The following is a 21,684-nucleotide window of genomic DNA, read 5'->3' as shown; positions in this document are numbered from 1 at the left end:
TTATGCCACAGCAGTTGCCCGGGTGACGCTTCACAGACCGCGTTGACCTTCCACAATTTCCAACCGTCAATCTAAATGGAAGCCCCTTATCTCATCTTCTCCCCCACTCACACCCCTTCCTTTGTAGATGTGCACATCTTTTTATTCTAAATCCAGTCATTATTGTTCCTCTCCACTGGCCAGCAGGAAAAGCCCTGCTGAAGTTGGAGAGTTAATTGAGCATGTCTCTCTCTCACTGCTGGCTCTGAGGGCTGTAGCGACTGGCTCCACTGTCTGGCTGCTTGGCTTGCCGGCTAGCCTCTTTCTGCTCGACGTATTTGCCTAGATTGCCAATGCAGGGCCTGGCTGAGGATGTCTTGTCTACCGGACTTCACTTGAGCATTCATGTCTCGGCTGCGGCAGCATCCGCTCATTACGGAGAGAGAAGTGTCAGAACCGGAGAGACCAGACGGCTAAGACTCCTCTAATGTAATCTGGACATAGAACTTTTTCCTCCTTAATGATATGATAGCCTGACTTTATTTGAACTAGTGCCTTGTCAGGCCTAACAGCTTGAAGTCAGAGAAGACCACAGAGCTCCCTGCATTGCAGGCTGGAAGACAGAACTTATCCTAAACTGCTTTCCTATGCAAGTCTTTTGTGCTTTCATGATGTAAAATTCACATCACCTAAGCACAGAACATCTTAGATCTGTTACATTGTTACCAAGGCAACAATTAAACACACACACTGAATGGACTGATATATCTCCGAAAGATTTAAAGCGTAATCTGAAATGTTTCTCGCTCCTTGGGGGAACTAAAGGTGAAGTCAGTTATCTGCCATTATTTGGTTTAAAACATTCCCAGCAGTATCCAACATCTCTGCCTATTTGATTCACTTTGAGCATGTCTCTCTCCTGGATGCATTCATCCTCCCTAAACTCCTGAGTTGGAGTGGTTCGCCTCAGGCAGAGGAAGCAATAATGTGAACCCTGGAGAGCTATTCAGAGTGAAGAGGAGAGTGGAGAGGAGCCTCCTCCACTGTTCTCCTCCAGCGGGCCGTTTGGGAGGCTAAACGGCGCCGATATCCCTTATTAAACCATCTGGCTGATGCTAATTAGATTATCAGAGATAAAGAGAAGGAGTTTTCTTTGTACATTTTAATGAGATAATGTGTCAGGCAATTGCGAGGAGAAGCGTTATTTTCCAAGTGCAAAGACTTCTCAGGTGAAAGTGTCCGAGAACGAGCAGATGCAGGTGAATGATTAATCGTGCTTATCTGGAAACATCTTGCCTACATAAGGGGAAATAAAGACTGGGAGAGTAAAAGCATACCTTCCTTTTTGTCTCCCTTATTATATAAACATTAAAAAGTGCCTCCCTCGACTTCAAAGGGCCCGTTTGAAGAACACCTTGCTCGTGGTTCTTTCCGTGGCATCTGGTCCTAGGGCATGTAAGCAGATAGATTTCCAGGCTAAAGATAGTCTTGGAAGCTCTCGCTTCTAATGAGAGGGAGGAGGGAGGAGACTATTGATTAGGCGTGTCACCAGAGAAGAACATAAAAGTACACATTCAATAAGGGACTTCATACCCCGTTTGGCTAGTGTAAAGGTTAAGTGCTGAAGAATATCGCAAAGATCAATAATTGTCTGCAACTTCACGTATGGTCCACCACCGGCCTACTCCTGCTGCCGCGACTCAGCCTTCATGACAGGAAGTCATATAAGAAATGCCACAGGAGGCTTCTGGGAGTTTTAAGCATCTATTTGAAGGACATGTTTAAAATAAACAGACATTTTGCGTGCTGTGGCCCCTCCATTCCCACTCAGAGGAACTGTAATGGAGATAATATGGTTGAAAGCCATAAACACATTGTAACAGAAGAAGAAATCGGCGCTTATTGAGATTTAATAGGCTAAGTGTAACTGCTGCATATTCTCCTCTTACAATAAATAACAAACTCAATTTCCCCACGGTAATGGAAAGAGAGAGGCTCCTTAAGCAAGACAAATGAAGGGTTTGCGGTACAGAGTAACAACATTAGCTGGCTAATTAAACAACAATGGAGGATGCCACTGACTCCTGCTATAATTATGCAATGCGGTTTAATGAAAAAGGGTAACTGCGCAGAAGAAATATCACCTTAAGAGCGCCGCCTTGCCAGCCAGGGACAGCTCCCAACAAACAATTCCCACCCATTTGTCTGCCTCTTATCAAGGCCAAGTGATGTGTATTTCTGCAACTGCATTGTCTCTTCCTAATGGTGACTCTATCCAAGTCACAGATGAATGCACAATGAAATGGGGAGAACAGCAGCATTATGTGGCCCACAGTACTGCTGAGAGGACTGCAGTGTTCACAGCAAACTGTCAGTCGGAAAGAGGGGAGAAAGGCACGTCTACAAGTTCTTGAAAGTACCGTTCAGTCATCAAGGGCAGCGTTCAGAGGGTATTGTATACGGTTGCCTTGGTTCTTCCAGTCGATTGTGTTCTTTCTTTTTGTGTTTTTCTACATATCTGAAATGCTATATATATATATATAGGAAAATTAAACAATAACCAAAAGAAAAGCCAAGCTACTGAACCTCTTTTTCTTAAATAGCTGAAGAGATAAGAAATAAGGGGTATTTTGTATGGATTTGCATGCTGATCGAGCATGCAGGACTTCAACTACATTGAAGTCTGGCACATAGAGAAGAAAACAGGCTGTTCAACTTTTAACACCATTATTCCACAGCACTTGGAATAAACAAACTTGTTGTCCTGGACCTTAGCACAGTTACCGATAGACCCCAGTTTGTTCGGGTGGGGAACAGTGTCTGGAGCATCATCTCCCTGAGCACCAGCTCTCCTCAGACCTGCGTCCCCAGCCCGTTGCTGTTCACTCTGATGACTCCTGTGCCAGGGCCACTACTGCTCACATTGTGAAGTATGCTGACAACAGCAGCGATTTTATCCTCACCAAGAGGATAAACAGTAGCGAGAAGACGATGATTGGGCCAAAAGACAAGAGGGGAACCAACTGGTGAATACGTAACAGCTTAACACTGAATATTGAAAAAGCTTCAAAGAGATCATCTTCGACATCAGGAGAATCCAGCACAGTCACATACAAGTCCTCCAACTTCCTGTGGTTACAGATAATGTAGTTAACAGACACTCTGTCCTGGTCATGGCACACCGGAGCTCTTCTTAATACACATCAGCAGCATCTGCACTACTTGCACTAGTTGAGGAGAGCTCAACTATCTCTTCCCATCCTCACCACTTTCCCACTTTCTAAAGCATTATAGAGAGCTTACCGACCACATGACTGGACGTCCCCACAGAGGGTGGTGAAGATAGCCGAGAAGCTCGCACTTCTCGGCTCGCACTGCACAAAAACCCTGCCTGACCAGAGTTCCCCTATCTATCCATCCCCCTGTCAGGCTGTTGAACTCTCAAACCTGGACTATTCTATATGGTCAACAATAAACTTTAAAATACAGAAATCGAATCTCCAATGTGTATTTATATTTATAAGCAAATACTAACTATATATTTCTTTTTACAGTGACTCTTATTTGTACTTTTCATGTATATATCAATTAGACTCCTTCATATGCAGTTTCCTCCAGTTTTCCTGCTTTAAGTCAAGTCAAGTCATCTTTATTTATATAGCACATTTAAAAGACATCAAGTGTCGGCCAAAGTGCTGAACAGAGGGATAATATAATAAAAGAATTAAAATAGAAAGAAAACATTTTAAAAAAAGAATTGTAAGACATGTAAGAGTATATAGCATATAATGTACATGCAAATATGCACATACATATACAAAACTGTACACATTCACACACAAGCACACATATGTGAACATAACGTATATACACATCCAACACCATCCAATAAGATAAGAGACCAAATAGACAGAATAAAAAAAGATATCAAAGAGTTCCGAAAGCCTTGGAAAATAAGTAGGTCTTGAGATTCGATTTAAAGACTTCCAAGGATGAAGAGGATTTTATGAAGGGGGGAAGACTATTCCAGAGTCTCGGGGCGGCAATGGAGAAAGCCCTGTCACCTCTAGATTTGAGCTGGGAGCGTGGAACTGATAAAACCATCTGACTGGTGGAGCGCAGAGATCGAGTGGGTAAGTGCAGGCTAAGAAGATCTAAAATGTAACCTGGAGCCAAACCATGGAGAGCTTTAAAAACAAATAGTAAAACCTTAAAATCGATTCTATGTTTAACTGGTAGCCAATGTAGAAATGCGAGTACTGGGGTAATATTCTCTCTCTTTCTAGTACCCGTCAGGAGCCTTGCGGCTGCATTTTGAACAAGTAGCAGGCAGGTCAGGCTTGAGTGACAAATGCCTAAATAGAGAGAGTTACAATAGTCAAGACGTGACCATATGAAAGCATGGATAACAGTTTCCAGGTCTTTAGATGACAGGATATTTTTTGAGTTTAGAAATGCTCCTGAGTTGGAAAAAAACTGCCACGGACAACTGAATTTATTTGCTTGTCCAGCTTGAGAGTGGAATCAAAAATGAAACCAAGATTTTTTACATGGGGATGTACATTAAATGGTAAATGGCCTGTATTTGTATAGCGCTGTACTAGTCCCTAAGGACCCCAAAGCGCTTAACACGTTCAGTCATCTACCCATTCACACACACATTGGTGATGGCAAGCTACATTGTAGCCACAGCCACCCTGGGGCAGACTGACAGAAGCGAGGCTGCCATGTCCCGCCATCGGCCCTTCTGGCCAACACCAGTAGGCGGTAGGTGAAGTGTCTTGCCCAAGGACACAACGACCAAGACTGTCAGAGCCGGGGCTGGAACCAGCAACCTTCCGATTACAAGGCGAACTCCCAACTCTTGAGCCACGGTCGCCCCGCCCCATTAACTGATAATGGGCCCAAATTTAACACTTTAACAGTGTTGGGATGAAGAAAGGCAGGGTTTCCTCTAAGCAGTGTCTTTTCCTGCTTCGTCTCAAATTATAATTAATTGTGGTTCCCTGCTGTGAGGTTCGCATGTCTATTCCATGCGGGCCAATATTCTTACAGACACTTGAATATTCAATCAATTGATAATGTTTAGGTTTAGTGTTTCTCAGACAGAGATTCCAGTTGAAGATTCCTGCGATTGGTGACTTAAAAGTTTGAATATAAAAACAGTTACACAGCTCAAAAAGCAACGCCTGCTTTGCTGACTTATTCTGGATGGCATGAAAATAGTTTTCTTCACTGTGGGCCTGTGTCCATTAGATATGTCAATCTATTTTATTGGGATGGCAGCTATACTTCTTTGGCTAAATTAATGTGCTCATGAACTCCTAACAGAAAGTTAGACACAGAGGTGAGGTGTGAACAGAGCCCCCCTCAGAAGTCAGTTCATTGGGCAGATAATATGTCAAAATCAGTACTGTCTGGCCTCAGACACACCAACCTCCTGGTAACCACTGGTTACATAGGGACTAGCTGGTGACCGTCGCCGCAAACACTTTCTAGAGAGACTTGAAACATCTTCCAAAAGGTGAAAGTTTCATCTTGAAGGAGAACAGTCTTTGTTTCTCACTTTTTTGCTGTTTCACTACCACTCTGCAAGTAGTTGGCAAGTGTTTGCAAACAGGTTTCCGTCTTCCATGCAAACTATGGCCACAAGGAGCCTTTTGGTACAGAAGTTTGACTAGTGGCTGGCAGGAAACTCCAGCAAAAAAGTCACCAGCCGGGGAATGTTTTTTCCCCTAATGACCACTGGTTGCCAAAGGTTTAATTACCATTGTTTATGCTTGTATGACTTGGGCCTTTAACAGGAAGGAAACTTTGATAATGTGGTTTTTATTCATAACAATCCTAGGACTGATGACAATGTGTCACCTAAAAGCTGAGGAAATCATGTTTTGATTTACTCTGTTTATCACTTCTCTCATATCATCGCTTAGGGACGGCACTGGTGAGGAATGGCTACCACTGCCTTCACTCTATTAAAATATAATCAGTTTGCAGAGGGACACAGGAAAGATTGAAATCACTCTATGCGAGTAATTCGATGACAAGAGAAAAACTAAGTCACCGATTGCAGACATTTAAATATGAGATGTCTGAGAAAGTGTTGCTTTCTCAGTATGAAATTTGATTTTCTGAGAAATTCCCACAAAGGCTGAGGACACAGTGTCAGGGAAGTTACACATTTAGGATTTTAGACATCCAAGACATTCTGTGAATATTTAGGATGCTTGCTCCAGGTCTCTACACTACATACCCATAATGTTTGCAGATCCTTGTAAGCCTTACAGTCCCGGCTCCTGGACAATCTAATATAATATAATATAAAACATTTTCCGAGCAGGATCTGATTAAATTTCATAAATGTAGACTCTTTATGGGTGCTCCTCAGACTTTAATTCACTTTATTTGTTGTAGTGTTAATGCCCAGCGTTTTGATTCTATGTCAAAACTATCCACATCGCGACGAAAAAAATAACTTTATCAAGTTATTTGGTCTATCAAGGGTATAATGCAGCAGATATTTATGTAGGTAAATCACATGCTTAAAAAGCCAAATGAAAAAGCAACTATTCAGCTCATGTCTTAAATAAGTACATCGAGTTGCATCCTGTGCATATTGACAGCTCTAAAAGCGCTTGCTAAATGAAGCTACTGCACTGCACGGTGCGCAAGCTGAGGCAGCCTGTTATGTATTCACAACAGGCTGATGCCAAAGAAGACTTGAAAAACAACTATAATGATCAATAATAGATTTTTTCCCCCACTGTACATATTGTATAAGTCTTAATTATTCACTCAACAAAGTGACATAAAAGTCGATTAGTGATGCTCTGCAACAAGTAATTACTCCAAGCATAAGTCTGATCTTAGGAACGATGTTTTATTGGTGTGGTGTTTAAAAAATGCATGATACAAAATATTTATCTTTATTTTTTTTATTTTTTTTCAAAGGCTTGGGATGCAAATCTCTGATGGTGAGCTCTAAATGGATGTGTCTTTTTAAAAAATGTATGCGGCACACAAAGCCTTTTCCCAGCATGCAATTTGAGAGGCTTTTTTCATGAATTTGTTATGAAATGTTGGTTGACAAATACGCAAACATGAATATTGAAAACATTTGCAGCATTTTACTTTATGAGTTGACACATTTAATATGCTGACTAAAAGCCTACAGTTCGAAATTACGTGCATGCCAGTGAACGCGTGTCTGCGTTGGCGTGCGTGCGCCGTACGTGTCAGGCACTTAGGATGCGCTCTGTGCAGAAGGGTTGGTTAGAAAACATTCTTGCACCTCAAGGCTTCATAAACACACTTGCATTTCAAAAGATAAGATGCCGCCGTGCGTATTGTACAATTTCAAAACATGCACTGATTGCATTCATCAAAATCCCCGTGTCTTATTAGAATGGAAGTGCATTAAGCTTTAATGCAGACGCCTGAGCCGCCTAAACACAAGCGAACAGCTGAGTCTACCGCACAGAGATGCGGCGCGGACACAAAAGGCAGTCGAAAGATTACCATTTAAATCATTTAATAAAACCGCACTCGTTCTGATTCTCGAAAATTACAACAAAGCAACGAAACAGATGTTGAAAGAACGTACTGATAAGCAAATTTGCAGTGATCTTTTGTATTTGTGATAGAAATGAAACGCACACAGTGCAAGCTGCAGTTTGACTATTTGACAGAGAAATCCAGAACAAAAGATGCTAACGGATACGGCGAGCTGCAGATGACATTTCATGGGGAAAAAAAAATATATGAAAGAACTTTTTTCTTTTTCTTTCTTTTTTTAATAGAGCACATCTACAGTAATTTAGAATTCTCACTCCCCCTCATTCTTTTGCGGGTAACACACCTCACTGCAGGGAATTCCACTTTCTTACTTTTGACTCTTTTAATATTCAGTGTTTGAAAAGAAAAAAAAAAAAAAAGACCTCCACTTTGCTCTGACAATCTACCAGTTTTCTGGTAGATTGTCAGAGCAGAAAACGATAAATAGCACTACAACTAGTGCGACTGAACCTTGCTGTGCGAAGATCAGAGTCCCAAAATCGCACCTGACAATTCAAACACCTAAAGTTTAGACGCGCACACACGCATTGAACGCACTCTCCCATACACGCATACTTTACGACTCCCCTGTCTCACTCTCTGGGGTGCTGCTTTATTAATGAGTTGGAAACATAAAAAGTATCCGGAGGACGTGGAAGTGTCACTCATCAAAAAAGGCTGTTTTTGAACAGTCTTGGATCCTTGTTAAAGAATTATTCTCTTTCATAAGGACAAGAGACAATCAGTGATTGCCAGGTTTTTTACAGATGACCAGACCATGAATCCTCTTTCTCAGACACAGCATGAATATTGTATGTAAAGTGTGCAAAGTTGGCTTGTCTGGTGGGAGAGTGGGAGGACTGAAGGCTGTAGACATTCGGTGGTATTCATTATGACTGTTTGCAATGGGAAAGAGTGTGTGATTTATCTGTGTGCGTGTGTCTGGTTGGGTGAGGCAGAGACAACACAAGACTGTGATTAATTTCATTGATTAAATGCAGTGTTTTTGGGTAAATACTGATAGTAACCCACATATGAATTGAATGGATCAATGAAATTGACTTTTTTTTTTCCTCTTCTATCTTTTGAATAAACTTTCAGCAAAGCTCAATAAAAACAGCTTTCTCAAAAATAAGCTGCCATGGCCGGTAAAAACAAACCAAGACATGACAGTGAAGAGTAAAGGCCTTACCGCACACAATCTACATCATAAAGTGAAGTACCAACGATGTGCAGAAAAATACGCATGCTATGCCTCAAGTTGGAAAATAAACGAATGCCAGCTTATGCAAAGTTCCCACATATATGCACAAGCTGTATATCCCAAACCCACACACAGACACTACAGTACAAATCCCATGACAGACACACACACACAGACACACACTTCTACTCCTGTGTGATCTTACCTATGCCTTCCTGGACTGGAACAAATAATAGGGGGGGAGTCAACTGTGGGATTTTGAAGCTCACCCTGTCAGTGACACTGTGTCAGCTCTGCATCTCCCTGTACCAAACACACACCTTTGCTCCCTCCTTACTAAAACAGCATAGGGAACAAGGCCTTTGAATAATAAATACTCGAAAGGTTCCACACAACTCCGTCCACAGATGCCCATCCGGCAAACAATGTTGATGTGTAGAGCAGGAGAGCCATGGAAGGAGGCCGGGTGAATACAAGATACATGTTCAGACACAAACCAGGACTGAACTGGCTGACTTCTAGGAGGCAAGATGGGCCTGCAGAGCAGGAGAGCTAGTGGCCTGAAAACTTCAAAATCCCTGTGTACACACTGACAACTCACACTCCTCCTGAAGGTGGTACAACTGCAACATAAGCAAAAAAAAAAGAGGAATACTCTTCTTGTTAAATTCGATGGGAAATTGTAAGAAGGGAATATTCTTTACAAACGAGTGAATGCAGAAAGAGTAACCATACCTGCACATTATTAAGGTGGTGTATATAGAGTAAGCTTAGAGCAGGGTTTCTTCTAATTTAGCCAGCTGGTAGATGATGACTTTCAACGTTTTCTCCAAATAAGACAAATATCTTTCTCACAATCAAGATTAAGATCTTAGAGAGACTGACAAAATGTCCCAAAGGCTATGAAGCATACAGTATTAACTTGACAGCAGGCAGGAGGAGGATAACAAAGTGGCCCTCGATGAACAGCACAAGGTGGCCCCATACTTCACTTTCCTTCAGAGTTATAACAGGGGAGCGTGAGGTTCGGCTGATGAACAGGGCCCATTGTAGAAGCTGATGTGTCCATCGTCAGCCGATATTTAATCCTCCAGTTCCGCAGCGTGGCCGGAACATGACAGAAAATCATTAGCCACTGTGGGCCGTTAACTGTCACATGAGTGATTGAATAAGCAGTGAGCCATGGAGTTTTGTATGGCAGTTAAACGTCTGTCCTGAAGACTCGTGGTGACGAACCATTGAGGTCAATGATGAGGCAGACAGCCACTCCCACTATCTGAGAGATGGGGTTCCTTGAAGTGTCATAACTGGGAGGAGGGGGGCCAATGGGGAGGCAAGTACAGGTCAAGCCAGCATAGTGTACATCCATGGTGTTGTACGATACTTGAGTACCTAACACAGTATATGCACCAAAAACATTTTATGTAACACTTTTGAGGTAACTGATGGCGGTTGTGCTGCTTTATACTTAATTTTTTACCAGATAAATGTTATAAATTCCTTTGCAGATTCATAATAAATCTGCAGACAAGCTTTGATGTAGTGCTAGATAACAATTAATGGACTTCCAAGTTAAATTCGAGAACTCTACAGCATGTATACGGTAGTTAGATTTACCTTCATATAGTGTAAAGCATGAGGAATAAATGAACAAAACAATGAAATGAAACTCATTGTGAAGCACGTCCATGTGCATGACGAGTATATTGTGGTGCTTAGAGTTCTATATACCTAGTTGTGAGTTTTGCTTTTTTTTGTAAGGGGTATAAGAACTTATATATTCACTGAGGTATTTTTGCCAGTATTGACACACACTGCGTGTTATCTGGTAAATGTTCCAATATTCACTTAAAAAAAAAAAAAAACAATATAATGCAGAAAAAATGTTAGTTATTTAGAAATGGTTCCATCAAATCAGCTTAAGTAACTATGAATGTAACTGATTCTTGCGATGCCTTTCGATACCAAAATTGTTTTAAATTTTATTTTATTTTTTAAAGTACAGTAGATACTTTTGGACTGGAAACGTACAGAGGCTGCAATTCTTCTGGAATAGGGGGCAGCATACACATAAAACTGTTCTTGCGTTATTTGAGAGAAAGGAAAGGAAACGCCCACAACCATGGGAAAAGCTACACATGCAAGATGTCGACCAGTTTAGTTGCCACAATAGCGCCGCCTAACTTGTGGGTAACAAAGGCAATAAGAGTCAGGTATGGAAGGAGGCTACTTTGCGTTGTTATCCTGTAATACATCTTACCGTTTTTCCAAGACAGCTGGCGTTGCAGTTACGAGATCAGCTATCTATGATCCATAGAATAAAATGTTTGCTAACATAAAAAAAATGCATAACCTGACATGATGTAACTAACGTTATCCCTCGTAATAATATCAGCAGGCTTTTAGGCAAAGATCTTAACATTTCACTCTGTGTCCTGTCAGCAAAATAGAATATTAACATTTGAAATAAACCTTGTGCTACCGTATCAGTGATTTACAGTCACTTTTTAATAAAAGAATTCATGTTTTAGTATATGAGATAATAATCTGGTATTTGGTTTTTTTCCCGGTGACATCAAATTAGATGGAATCAAGTAATTCTACTAGCATTGCTACCGACAAGTAGATTTTCAGGTATTGCGACACTCTAGCCAGTAACCCCGAAAACACTGACAGATAGTGTTTGGTAAAAATAAAAATTTAAAAAATATATTTTGATTGACCAAAATAAAAATATGTATATATTTAAGTTAACTTACAAGTTTTTTTATTATTAATTTTAAAAAAATGTATAAAATTAAAATAACTTTTTAAAAAAGAAGCAAAAACTAGAACGATACAGCAACAGTGTTCAGTTTGAGTTTGGTCACATTCTTTAGCTAAAGTAACATGAGTTTGATAAGTAACATGAGTTAATATGTTTATTAAAGGTGGGATGTCTGCATAACTGTGAGTCAAATGTTTGTATAGTAAAACTTGTTCTAAAGTTTTAAAAATCATGTCCCCGAAAAATAACCGTTGTAGTAATAAGAAAATGTTAGCGATAACCCTGAAACTAGTAAAGACAAAACTCAGACTAAACAAGAAAACTTTAACTGAAATAAGGCAACCTAACTAACTAATGAGAGTCTAGTATTGGTTGGACTCCAAATGACAGCTTCGAATGAACGTCATCGCCTGCATCTAACCTGCATGGATAAGGCACTACATAAGCTAGCGCTACACATAGGACATTAAACGTGGGCAACAATGTTGTCTCCCTGGACTGGCTAAAAATACTATTCCATGGAGGGTTTTTCATCTGTCTTGCAGCCTTTCTCTGCACACATATCCACCATGCATCCTTTCCTCTCTTTTCTTCAGCTGAGCCTTGACATCCAGACATAGCCGTTCCATGTAACCTATACATAAGGTTGGCTGTGTGTGTGTGTGTGTCTTGGGGGGTGATCTTCATACTATTCCCTGGTGACTACTGTCTGTGTCTTCGAAGAAGTAAGAGCCCTTGCTCCACACTCCCTCTCCTTGATGGAGTAAGGGGTGGGGAGAGGTGGGGGCGCTCTGTGGAATCACTCAGTCCAGTTTACCAGGACAGACAGCGGATGCCATTAACACGAGCTAATTCGGCCTCTCCTTTTCACCACGCTACACGTTCATTAAAGTCTTTTTAATGCGTCTCTCCATTTCCTCTTTTTGCATTAAAGGAATACATGAAAGAGGACGAAGAAAAAAAAAGAAGACGCAGGAAATTGTCAAATTATAAATTAAGCTGCTGCTTCAATTATTTGCTTGGTTTGATAATAACATGTGGTTAATTTTTGAACGAGGTTAATTACAAGCGGGTTAATGATATTCTTATAAAAACGAAGAACTCATCACATTTTCCTCTCTAAATTACACTGGCATATATGAACCAAATATTTTCTTCAATTAATTCATAACTGTTAATAAATATCTTACAATTCAGGGGGCACGCGGGCTCGGGCCATGTTTTGGAATGACATATTTGAACAGTTTCTCGACACATTCTGTAACAATAATTGCGATAGCTGACTTCTCACCGGAGGTAATCTGACTCTTGCTGTCTTTGGTAGGTGGCCAATTTATTTCGTGAAGTGGGTAGATATTGCACTTGCTGCACATGGTGTTATTTGGCGTGTGTGCAAGAGAGAGAAAAAGCGAGTGAGAGAGGAACAAACAGGGGGCAGGTAGGTGCGATCGCTCATTCACACTCGAGCTGCTTGACGTAAAGCCCTACGGGGCATGATTACTAGGCCCTGGGTGATCCTTCAACTCTCCGCCTGACACTTGCTGCCTGTCCCCCCCTTCCCATCCACTCTCCTTGCATCCCACCACTTTCAAACCTCTCTCCTCATTCATCTCTCTATATCGTCTGTCTTTAACCCCACATTGTAAGTTTCTTTTATGATGCCACTGTGTTTTATTTACTCCCGTAGCCCTGCGTCTGTCTTGATAATGTGTTTCTGCCAGTCTGATAAATAAAGCAGTTTGTCTTTTTACAGTGCCCAGGACGCTTACAGTTAATGTGTCTTCATCCGCCTCTGCTATTTATCAGACTTCAGACATGCATTCGCTGTGTATCTGAGTCCCCCGTGGCACATTTCAACAAGGCTATTAAATTTCATGTGTTGTGAAATAAGTGGAATCTACAAAACAAGCTTCAGGGGGAAAATGTTTCTTCTGGTTTTTAGAGCAGGATTAACACGTTTTCATTGATATTTTCGGAATTTCATGGAAGTCTTTATCCAGATCGACTTATGGCAGAGGAAAGAGATGTGGCTTTCTTGCTTAAAATCATCTCGCTGTATGTGCCTTATTTCAATTAGACTATTTTAGCAATGTCTTTGTGATATATATTATATATATATATATACATATACATATATATATTGTTTTGGCTTGTTTTTTTGTTTCAACTGTGTTGCAAAAACTAAAATATATGGGACATGGGGGGGAAAAAAACACGTTTTCGCCATCCATTAATCAAAATTTCAAGTTAGACATCTCAAAATTACAGCTAACTAACTGAAATTTCTGTGGTTATTATTAATTAAGTTTTGAGATTCCTAACTTTGTTTTTGTTTGTGGAAAAAAACTTCCATAAAAACAGTCCCTAGATGTAACCTTACACTATGTTTCCCTTACTGTTTGACACTTTCTTCTTCGCCACCATGAGTTCAGTTCGTCGTGGCATTACCATGAGAAGTAACCAGGTAGCAACACTGTGGTCAACTGAAAACTTAGTAAAATAGGAGATATATATTAGTCCTTGCATACACAGACCTGCCACACCATAAAAAACCACCAAAATACCCCAAACCCTTTGAGGTAGGGACATGGGACCTCCTTCAGGGTGCTGTTGTATCTGGATCTGGGACATAGAAGGAAAAATCCCTAGGTTTGCTGTGCACAAGAACTTTGGGGGCTAGATCATCACCGTGCATTTTCTATAACGGTCCCTTATCTTGCTGGGGGTGGTTGCAGCCATGTGTTAGTCTGAAAAAGTGTTTGTAACATCCATATAATGGACTGCGACACAAGACGCAAGATGATCATTTGACCTGTCAGTGGTTTTAATGTTGGGGCTGATTGGTGTTTACTACACACATGTTTTACAGGTTGTAGATTACACCCATCTCTCTTGCTGTTATTGCATTACAGGAGCTGAATGGCCAGAATTTGTTTTAACATGTTTCTTTTAAATGTCGCTTTGCAAGTGACCTTTGACCCTTTACACTTAAAGTCTCACCACTTTATCGCCTATAAGTAGTCACTGTGATATTTTGCCATATTTAGTGTAGACATGACCAACGCTTCTTTTGTAAGGTAACTGTGACTTCTGGTAATCATCATCAAATGACATCATCCCTAAGTCCCAGTGAACATTTGCGCTAAATCTTAAAAACTTCCCTTAAGGTGTTACAGGGCATTATTTCTAGACGATCCCCTTTATACCTTCCATCCACAAATTCCAGAAAAACAGGTTTAGTTGAGTTTTGGTTTTTTTTGTTTTTAACAAATTAAAGATTGCTTGCTTTGATATTTTTTTGCCAAACAATACAAAGCCATGCCAGTTGTCAGTTTCAAGCTAAGTGCAAACATATATATAGAAACCCATTTGGACATTCATCATTAAACCCCCTGAGACCCTGTGTCTTGAAACAGAGGACATTACATTTTGGCTTTTCTCCACCTTATGCTTCATTGTGCTCAATGAAGTGTTTTATAGTTTGTTAAGCAATAGTGATTTTATTGTGTTATACTGTAAAATAAACCCATTGTCCCCATACAAGGACAATTAAAGGATCATTTAAAAACAGTATTTGAAATTGCTTTCTGTTCAAAGATAAAGCTTCGTTTTTATAGATTTCATACTTACAGGTCCAAGTAATCCCACGTAGCTTGGAGTAATTAGACACGCATCACAGTTTCAAGTCATTGAAAATCAGGGAATTGAAACTTTGAACTTTGGAATTTCCTGCGGAAGTTTTTAAAAAAAAGCAGCCCAAGTTCTTCTGTGATAATATATGAGAACAAAGAACAGAACAAATCAAAAACTTTGTAAAGTAGAAACTGTGATCAAATCTGGAAAATAAAGATCAAGACTGTTTGAGCCCTGGTGGCTGAAAGTTAGACGGTGAGTGAGCTTATATAATTGTTCGAATTTGAGCTCATAGTGTATGGGTTTAATCTGCTCTTGTTAGATGGGCTCAAGGGACTTGTGGCGACTTTTTAGGGGGCTAAAATATTACCATGATGGGCTAGCAGCATCCTTTCATGCTCTATCCAACAGAGTTCGTATAGACATGCTTGGCTTAAAACCACCTTGTTAACAAAAAGAGAATGAACAAAAAAAAAAGAAAAGAAACTGCACCCTGTAAAAATCCTGACACTTCTGCCATGTGAGTACTTGAAAATTTCAAACACTTGTCTTTTCTTTACCATAATAGATGTCAGTTTGCTCTGATGTAGCTCAAAAAGGGGGAGCAGCACGTAGGGTCTCACTCTTTCTGCATTTGAAGCTATCACTCAATAGCGGATCTGTGTTGTTCGACATCAAACAAAGGAGACATTCGCAGCATCACCTGCAGAGCGCTCCAAAGGGATGAAGCAAAATATCTTCAAATCACTTGTCCAAGACATTTCCCCCCATTAAGGCTGCCTCCGCGCAGGCTTTAAGGCGGAGACAGGCCCTTTAGATAAGCTAACCAAACCCGAGTGCTACAGCTGGGAGATCAGACACGCAGCCTGTGTTCTATTACAGAGCCCACTTACAATAGCGTGGCATTAAAAAACAAAAAAGGCTCGCCGTTTAACCGCGTTAAACGCGAATAATGATCTATTTAGCTGCGAAAAGCAAAGAGCAAACAAGAAGAAAGGCGGGATCTAAAATAGCTGCGGAACAGTGTGACTGATACAGGTAGAGGGACAGGATGCACAGCTGTAATTGCCACATTTATTTCTTTGCACGCGTAGATTGATTGACGGCCGTGCGGTTAAAGCGACTGTACAAATTCAAACCGAAAGCTAATCTTTTTTGTTTTGCCTGGCTTTTCTTGTTTTAAGGCGTAACAATTATGAAGTTCTAGTTACAGAGGTATCTATTATCATTTTGTGTCAATGTTGGGGAAAAAAAGTGAGCTGCTGTGTGTGCCTATTGTATCTGTATGAATGTGTATGACTCCCAACAGTGAATATGTGGTACCAGCACTTCAGTGCTAGGTGCTTTTGGGTGTGTGTGTGTGTGTGTGTGTGTTGTAATCTCAGCAGCAGATCATGTTTTCCAGGCCTCAGATGAGGCAAAGCAGCTTTGGCAGCGGGCCGTTTCATCTCAGGCACTGGGGCCCAAAACAAAGAGAAAATGATTGATTGGATGATGAATTATTTAGAGGTGGAGAGCAGAGGAACGAGCCAGCCGTGGTGGAGAGAGAGAGAGGGAGAGCGGGGTAGAGAGACCAAGGAAACGAGCAGGAGTAAGCGAGTTCAGCTCCCCTTCATCGCACCCTCTCCCCTTGTAGAAGATGGGAATTCAAGTAAAAACTTGCCCCTAATTGTACTAATGCATGTCACCGCAAATTTGCCAAAATAAAATATTGATGCGGATGCAGTGGCAGGGCTGCAAAGTCCCAAGCGTTGATTGGACAGGAGAGGTGTTTGCTCAGGGATCTATAGGACGTTTGAACCTACATGTAGCACTGCACTGAAAGACAGAGAGGGCAAATAAAGAGAAAAATTCTATATCGGCCTGAGTTTAAAGTAAAAACAAGTATGACTGGATACTTACTTGTACCTGTAAACAAGCCTGTATTACCTGAACTGCGGCATGAAAACAACACATTTCCATAAATATAAGTGACAGGGGCTGTGCGAGCGGGTCCAGAGCCTTATGCGATGCCCAGTTGGACCACAGGGGGCACTGATGTGATATGTGAGAGGGAGAAACAGACGAGAGTGGAGAGAGAGAGTGTAAAAGACAGAAGGGAAAAAAAAGAAACACAGAGTGAGGCGGGAAAGGCAAAAGGGAAAGAGAGAGAGAAAGAGTGGGATGGAGAAGAAGAGAGATGCAATGAGGCAAGGCTACGGGGATGAACGCAAAGCGTCTCTCTCCCTTCATTTTTTCAATATCCCCTCCTCATGAAATTTCATTTGGATTGTAAATGTTCAGTAATTTACCATCATAAATGTGTAATGGGCCCCTGAATCCAATGACATTGTGCTGGCTAATCAACTCATTTGAAAATGAATATAGATCTATTAAAGGGAACTCAGCATTTCCCCTTTGTTAAGACTGGCATGCTGTCAAACATGGGAACACTTCCTGAAAGAGGGTTTCTAGAAAGAGGGATCCTCTTCAAGCTGTGGTGGTGCGAGGGGGGGTACACAAAAATAATCTTCTCATCAGCTGTTTTGATCTTGAATAGAGACGATAATTTGAGATTAAGTGCTTGTGCTAAATCCTGATTTGTTTTGTCATTAGGGGAAAAAAGCGGCGTGCAATCGACATAAGAGAAAAAGGGACTCGTTTAAAACCTCGTTCACGGAAATAAAGAGCGGGGACAGGGACTTAATGATGCTTCATTTTCAGCTGGGAAAAGATGGCAAAATTAAATTCTTGAATTTTAAACTGTTTCTTGGTCCCTCAGCATGCAGCCAACAAATTCCTCCAGACAACACACAATAACACACACACACACACACACTGTGATTACCACCTCTTATCTATGAGAGACGGGGCCCGAGGCACTACCTACAAACACTTAATCAAAAACCAAGTTCAACTCGTGGCAGCCAGTGACTCTTAGAAATAGAGAGTGATGGGGAGAGTATGGAATGCAAATTGTAGACGTTAGGAATCTATGACGGTGTGAGTGCACGCGTGCAGGATTGACGCTCGAAGCCAGTAAATTATCCTGTGGTTAAAAACTGAAGAAGTTTTAGCAGGAAGGGCAATCTGACTATTTTATATTATGGTCAATCTTAGTTTTAAATGTAATCTGCTGCTTTCCTCCTCCACAGAAACTGAGCATATGAGTAAATGGATGCACTAGAAATGTTCAAGGTGCAACTTATCTGGTAAACAGAAGACAGCAGGGTGGATGAGGAGAGCTCGGTGAGAGCTCTAGCGCCACGAATGAAGCGTCAAAACATATACGAATCACCATTCTGTGAAATATCTTGATATGATCGTATGATTACCCATCCTCTCAATCTAAAGGGAAGAGAATTTTGACTAAGAAGGGCAACTCGTGGACCAATTGATTACATGTCGGGGGATATTTCAATGTGTGGGTAAAAGCAGAGGTATTATGAGACATGTTGCACTTAAAAAATAGAAATGATCAGAAACTGCGAGACGGGGAATAACATACCGTAATACTAAAGATGGCACACAGCAGAGAACAGTTTCAACTTTGTGGTGGCAAACACACGTTAGGTACCTTTGGCCTTCAGATCTGCTTTAATTCTTCATGTCACAGATTCAACAAGGTGATGGAAACATTCCTCAGAGGTTTTGGTCCATACTGGCATGATAGCATCACACATTGCCGTAGATTTGTTTAGTTGCACACCTGTGATGTGAATCTCCCTTTCCATCATATTCCAAAGGCGCTCAGTTGGACTGAGATCTGCTGACTGTAGAGTCACCAGAAAAGACAAGCGTTTGAACCAGTTTGAGATGATTGAGCTTTGGTGTGAAAGATGTGGTCATAAAGAGCCTGGGTTTCCTGGCACCTGCCGTGCTCTTCTGCTACTGTAAACCATGCTGTCTGTTTCAAGGTTTGTGCGTCATGTTGTGCATTCAGAGATGCTCTTCTGCATACCTTGCTTGTAAGAAGTGGTTATTTGAGATACTATTGCCTTCCTGTCAGCATGAAGCCACCTGAGCATTGTGTTCTTGCCTCTGCCATCAGAGAACTGTCACTCAGTGGATATTTTCTCTTTCTTTTGGGGGTGATGCGACAGCGTGGTGGTGCACTACCACCTCACAGCAAGAAGGTTCCTGGTTCAGCTTCCCCCCACAACCCAAAGACATGCATGTGAGGTTAACTGGTGATTCTAAATTGAGAAGCTCTGGATTATGCTCTCAATAAAGCTTTAGTGTTGCAAAACCTGTAGTCATACAACTCGTGCGGTGAAAAAACATGAAAACTTTAAACATTATTTGAGTTATATCAGCATTTCTTTTTTCAATTAAAATGCGATTGGTGATATTTTAGTATCTCTAAAAAATGGGCAATGTTTCTACAAAGGTACTCTGTAGATGTTTTTTACAGTAAAATCTTAATTGTGACTAAAATGTCAAAGTTGGGCCATATAGACAGTTTCTTAGCCCACCTCCAATGGCCTCACAGACACCCTTAACTTTAAAAATGCAAACTAATACATAAAAAAAAGATTTATAAGGAAATGGATTCGATTTAAAGAATGCTTTCACTACGAGCTACATTTACCCATTCTGACAGGGCTTTACTCTATGAATGATACATCAAGAGTAATTTTGGAGGTTCAGTATCTTGCGAGAGAGTAGTTCAGCATGTGGACTGCAGGAGCTGGGGATTGAATAACCGAACCTTTTAAGAAATGCCTCATGAACCACAGCTGCAGCACATTTAACCTTCCATTCTTACACAGCGTGTGCTAACACTAGTTGTTGAAGTGCTGCAAGCGCCCCTTCCAGCATTGAACAAAAAACACTGTAGGTATTACATCCGCTTTTACATTAATTAATACAATCCTAGACAATATAGAACATAACAGATGGCTTCCATTTTATTATCACTGCTCTGCACGTCGTATTCACTTTCTCCCCGTTCTCCTTCTCTTAGTTTCTTTCCTCTTTCTTTCTCCTCTCCGCCTATTTCGCAGTCTTGGTTCTGATGCAGCAATCAAGGAAAGGAACTCATTTATCAGGTCTGATGGCAGCAGGGGGTGTATTGTGCACTGTTGGAGGGGACTGCGTGTTAGACTGAATGCATAGCTTTAGGCTATTGCCCTGTTGTAAGGTCATTGTAATTAAGTTTTGGCTCACAGTGGTGGACTGTGCCTTTGAGGTTCAAATGTCTTTTCCCTCCATCTCGAAAGGTCCTTTTCTGCACGATTTGATTATGCGATCATACAAAACAGTCTTATCCCACACCAAATATTAGGCTCTGTCTGTGAATATTGATTTATCTGTGGACTCAGTTCAGTTGGAATGAGTTAGATTCCCCTAACTTCCTCAGTGATTACTTTGTGGAAATAGAATATTAGAGTGTCAGTGATTGCTGCAGATGGGAAAGCTCAGGGCTCGACCGAACACTTGAGATTGCTAATCTAGGATCCTAAACTTGCTCTAACTTCAATTATAGAATTGAGGAGTGAGGTGGGGGAAAAAGAGGTGAAGACCTATTGATAAATTCCTCATCTATCTATCTATATCATCTTTCTCTTGCTACACATTTTCCTTCTGACGTTTCTTGTATTCTTTTTTTTTTTCTCTCCTCGCAGGCTGAGAAGCAGAGAATAGCTGCTTTCGTCAGCCTTGCCCGTGTGTCCAGCTCGTCTTCCCGACCCAAAGTCGCACACCACATCAAGTCAAGCGCAGTCCAATAAAAGCAGTCAGCCCCTCCCTGATGGCAAACTGGTCCAGATGTGGCTGCTCTTTGCCAGGCCCCACAGCCTTCTCGTGTGTGCGTCACTGTGCTGAGTGGCCCCAGGTGTTACGGTCAGTTTTGCGTCTAGACTCCCTTTTACACTCTGCTTTTTCCTCCCCGTGTTTTCGCTTGTTTACATGAGTAAACAAGTTTTTCCTTTCAGCTTTGGAAGAACTTGGGAATGCAGAACCTCACAGGAATCTTTCTAAAGCTCCACCGTTTCGACTTGAACCTTAGGAAACTACTACAAGACCTTTCTTAACAGCTGTGACTTAAAAACATCCAAAAGCACACTGAAAGCACATGAATGAGCCACAGTAGACAGAATTAGCTGCCCCTGTTACACAGCATACTAGTGAAGGATTTCTGGATTTAAAAAAAAAAAAAGAAGAAATCATTAAAAAATCAATAAGTCATCAATAACCTTCCTGCGGAGATCAATAGAGATAATGACCTGTGGGACACGCTGATATTGTATCCAAAGTACAGCTCATAACAAGGCACAGAAGGCCAGTGGGATCCCAAAACAATTAAATACCACAGCAAAGGATTCATATAGTTTGTTCAGGCTGGATCACATGTTCGGAAAAACCCTCATTGTTATATAATAACAGAGGCCCAGTTGAAGGGCAACAGACTGGTAAAGCTTCCCAGTTTCTTAAACACATGCACATCAGTGCACACACACACACAAAGGTTTTTAAATGACACAGAAAACGAATATTTCGGAATACTAGCCTAACCAAAAACACTGTTTACCTAAAACTAACCCAAACCTTCTTTATTTCACTGTGA

The sequence above is a fragment of the Neolamprologus brichardi genome, chromosome 17, assembly GCF_056152115.1.
Source record: "Neolamprologus brichardi isolate AB-2024 chromosome 17, ASM5615211v1, whole genome shotgun sequence".
Lineage (NCBI taxonomy): Eukaryota > Metazoa > Chordata > Actinopteri > Cichliformes > Cichlidae > Neolamprologus > Neolamprologus brichardi.
The sequence above is the reverse complement of the archived record's forward strand: the minus strand, read 5'-3'. Positions refer to the sequence as shown.